Source organism: Ranitomeya variabilis, chromosome 5 (genome assembly GCF_051348905.1).
Source record: "Ranitomeya variabilis isolate aRanVar5 chromosome 5, aRanVar5.hap1, whole genome shotgun sequence".
Lineage (NCBI taxonomy): Eukaryota > Metazoa > Chordata > Amphibia > Anura > Dendrobatidae > Ranitomeya > Ranitomeya variabilis.
Genome location: NC_135236.1, coordinates 305,094,639 through 305,099,654, shown reverse-complemented (window position 1 = coordinate 305,099,654; position 5,016 = coordinate 305,094,639).

Sequence of the window (5,016 nt, the reverse complement as noted above, 5' to 3'; positions counted from 1 at the left end):
ACTAGCTCAAGTTGAAAGCCGCTGGATTTATCGCCTGCGGACGTTGGCACCCCAAGGCCTTAATGAAAGTTTTGGTTTCGGGTCATTTTTGTGACTTACATGGTTTACCAGTGATTTTTATATAATTGCATTAGTCATTTTTTAGTAGTTGTGTCTTTGAGGGTATATGTACATTTTATTGTATTTGTTTTTAACCAAGTTTTATTTTTTCACAGAGTTTATATCCTATTTATCTTGATTTGATGCTTTCCATCCTGTCATCTATTCGGTTATGGAATCTCTGGTATGCTTCCAGAGTTGTTTAAGGTGTTATTCCGGAAATTGTTCCAGTATCCTGTCTTCTGTGGCATCGTGCCTTCTGAATAGATGATCATCCAATAATGGCTTGTTATATGGCTCTACAATCAAGATATGTGTTGGATTTTTTGTAGCTACCTTTGGATTTTTTGGATTATTTGCCCTTGATCAAGGCCTTTATATATTTTTTGTGAAAGAGTTGCTACTACTTTATGTGCAGTGTTATAGAACTACATGTGTGGGTATATCGGTAATACCGGTCCGTTCTGTATAGCGGTTTTTTTATTAATTGTATTTATGTATGTATGGAGTAGCCTATGGTCGTATCATGTTTCAATTTAATATATATATGGTCACTTTCTCACTTTTGTATTATGGGGTCATTTGCATCATTGTAGGTGTTGGCTGGTGGTCCCAACCTGCAGGTGGGCCCGTTTGCTACTCCTCATGGCACTTGATCTTCTATTCACCATAACCATATTTTGCGTTATATTGAGCATAATTTGATATCTGCTCATCTATTTAATTTTTTTAGAGGGCACTATACACTTTAATACACTGTTAATTGTATTTTAATTACGTACCTGCATCGTCAGTTATTTTTATTAATTTATAGGTCTAGTCTTGTATCCTGATATTGACCGGTCAGATATTATTTTTACATATAGCTTTTTTATTAAATATTGCGATATAGATAGATGCAGCTTTTTGATAGATATTTATTGATATTGCTAATGAAGCCGCAATGTTTTTTCATTGTGGTGTTTTCCGTTTAATATATGTTTCAGTTGTTTGCACTCTGTGTGAATACTGATGCACTGTGCACTTTACACACTATTTAAGTGAACCATTGGTAGGTTTACATTCACATTTATTTGTGTGTTAATTACTTGAATATATATCCCCGTAAAAACACTCCGCTGATGTGGAAATATCCACCGTTATTATGTTTATACTTATATCATCGCTATGCACACATGTAGATTCAATTTCGGTAACACTGCTGTAATGTGCAGATACCGCAGATATGAAGGTCTTGTCGCTATCAGGCGCTAGAGCTGTCTGGCTGCGGTTAGAGACATCTAAATTGGTTTAGGTCTTGTTCATTGGTATGGGTTGCTATAAAGCTTTGTGACGCCTCACTATAGACACGCCCCCAAGAGGAAGCTAACGCGAAACGCGCGTCAGGGTCTTAGGCAGTGAATGGCGTGTTACGAGTGGCTGGAAGCAGTGAACACCGTACTGCCAGGTAATACGTATATTATAGGTTTCTTTATGTCATTTGGGAATTGCCATTGCATGATGCATGGTATAGTCCAGAGAATTGCAAAGTCTTCATTCAACTTATGCCCGTAGCTGTAGGATCCTCATTTGGCTAGCGCTCGTAGCTGCAGCGTTGCAGGTGCATTCTTAAGCCGCTTCAGCTCATACTATGTCCATAGCTTTGAGCACCATTTTGGACTTTAGTCCTGTTTATTAGTTTTGTTCGTATCCATCATATACTGGTTATACAAAGTGGATATGCTTAAACAGTGGGATTAATTAGCCCACTGAATGATTTTTTGTTAGCTATTTAGCTTTTTCCCTTATATGATTGTGCCGTGTGAGGTGGCTACGGTTGAGGGCAGCACTTAAGAAGCAGCTGAATAATTATTCAGATGCTCACTTTATGCACATACTAATAGCGGGCTCATTGAGCACAATATATGGTCAGCTAAATTTGTGACTGCTTTGTACTATGGGCTCTAATTGTGTTTTCCCAAGTTTAGCACTAGAATAATATGATAATTTTGCTTCACTATTTGTGATTTTACATATTTTTATATGATAAATTTGAATAAGTAACATTGATATCAAGTAATTAATCTAAATTAAGATATTTTTTTAGCATGCTCTGCTTGGCGTATATAATTAACCCCTTCACCCCCAAGGGTGGTTTGCACGTTAATGACCGGGCCAATTTTTACAATTCTGACCACTGTCCCTTTATGAGGTTATAACTCTGGAACGGTTCAACGGATCTTGGCGATTCTGACAATGTTTTCTCGTGACATATTGTACTTTATGATAGTGGTAAAATTTATTCAATATATCTTGCGTTTATTTGTGAAAAAAATGGAAATTTGGTGAAAATTTTGAAAATTTCGCAATTTTCCAACTTTGAATTTTTATGCCCTTAAATCACAGACATATGTCACACAAAATACTTAATAAGTAACATTTCCCACATGTCTACTTTACATCAGCACAATTTTGGAACCAATTTTTTTTTGTGACGGAGTTATAAGGGTTAAAATTGACCAGCAATTTCTCATTTTTACAAAACCATTTTTTTTTAGGGACCACATCTCATTTGAAGTCATTTTGAGGGGTCTATCTGATAGAAAATACCCAAGTGTGACACCATTCTAAAAACTGCACCCCTCAAGGTACTCAAAACCACTTTCAAGAAGTTTATTAACCCTTCAGGTGTTTCACAGGAATTTTTGGAATGTTTAAATAAAAATGAACATTTAACTTTTTTTCACACAAAATTTATTTCAGCTCCAATTTGTTTTATTTTACCAAGGGTAACAGGAGAAAATAGACCCTAAAATTTGTTGTACAATTTGTCCTGAGTACGCTGATACCCCATATGTGGGGGTAAACCACTGTTTGGGCGCATGGCAGAGCTCGGAAGGAAAGGAGCGCCATTTGACTTTTCAATGCAAAATTGACTGGCATTGAGATGGGACGCCATGTTGCATTTGGAGAGCCCCTGTTGTGCCTAAACATTTAAACCCCCCACAAGTGACACCATTTTGGAAAGTAGACCCCCTAAGGAACTTATCTAGATGTGTGGTGAGCACTTTGACCCAACAAGTGCTTCACAGAAGTTTATAATGCAGAGCCGTAAAAATAAAAAATCATATTTTTTCACAAAAATGATCTTTTCGCCCCCAATTTTTTATTTTCCCAAGGGTAAGAGAAGAAATTGGACCCCAAAAATTGTTGGGCAATTTGTCCTGAGTACGACGATACCCCATATGTGGGGGTAAACCACTGTTTGGGCGCATAGCAGAGCTCGGAAGGGAAGGAGCGCTATTTTACTTTTCAATGCAAAATTGACTGGAATTAAGATGGGATGCCATGTTGCGTTTGGAGAGCCCCTGATGTGCCTAAACATTAAAACCCCCCACAAGTGACACCATTTTGGAAAGTAGACCCCCTAAGGAACTTATCTAGATGTGTTTTGAGAGCTTTGAACCCCCAAGTGTTTCACTACAGTTTATAACGCAGAGCCATGAAAATAAAAATTCTTTTTTTTTTCACAAAAATGATTTTTTAACCCCCAGTTTTGTATTTTCCCAAGGGTATCAGGATAAATTGGGCCCCAAAAGTTGTTGTCCAATTTGTCCTGAGTACGCTGATACCCCATATGTGGGGGGAAACCACTGTTTGGGCGCATGACAGAGCTCGGAAGGGAAGGAGCGCCATTTGGAATGCAGACTTAAATGGATTGGTCTGCAGGCGTCACGTTGCATTTGCAGAGCCCCTGATGTACCCAAACAGTACAAACCCCCCACAAGTGACCCCATATCGGAAACTAGACCCCCCCAAGGAACTTATCTAGATGTGTTGTGAGAACTTTGAACCCCCAAGTGTTTCACTACAGTTTATAACGCAGAGCCGTGAAAATAAAAATTCTTTTTTTTTTTCACAAAAATGATTTTTAGCCCCCAGTTTTGTATTTTCACAAGGGTATCAGGATAAATTGGACCCCAAAAGTTGTTGTCAATTTGTCCTGAGTACGCTGATACCCCATATGTGGGGGGAACCACTGTTTGGGCGCATGACAGAGCTCGGAAGGGAAGGAGCTCCATTTGGAATGCAGACTTAAATGGATTGGTCTGCAGGCGTCACGTTGCATTTGCAGAGCCCCTGATGTACCCAAACAGTACAAACCCCCCACAAGTGACCCCATATCGGAAATTAGACCCCCCAAGGAACTTATCTAGATGTGTTGTGAGAACTTTGAACCCCCAAGTGTTTCACTACAGTTTATAACGCAGAGCCGTGAAAATAAAAAATCCTTTTTTTCCCACAAAACTTATTTTTTGGCCCCCAGTTTTGTATTTTCCCAAGGGTAGCAGGAGAAATTGGACCCCAAAAGATGATGTCCAATTTGTCCTGAGTACGCTGATACCCCATATGTTGGGGTAAACCCCTGTTTGGGCACACGGGAGAGCTCTGAAGGGAAGGAGCACTGTTTTCCTTTTTCAACGCAGAATTGGCTGGAATTCAGATCGGATGCCATGTCCCGTTTGGAGAGCCCCTGATGTGCCTGAACAGTGGATACCCCCCAATTATAACTGACACCCTAATCCAAACACACCCCTTACCCTAATCCCAACAGTAACCCTAACCACTCCTCTAACCCAGACACACCCAACCCTATTCCCAACCGTAAATGTAATCCAAACCCTAACCCTATCTTTAGCCCCAACCCTAACTGTAGCCCCAACCCTAGCCCCAACCCTAGCCCTAACCCTAGCAATAACCCTAGCCCTATCACTAGCCCTAACACTAGCTGTAACACTAGCCCTAGCCCTAACCCTAGCCCCAACCCTAGCCCTAACCCTAGCAATAACCCTAGCCCTATCACTAGCCCTAACACTAGCCGTAACACTAGCCCTAACCTTAACCCTTGCCCTAACCCTTGTCCTAACCCTAGCCCCA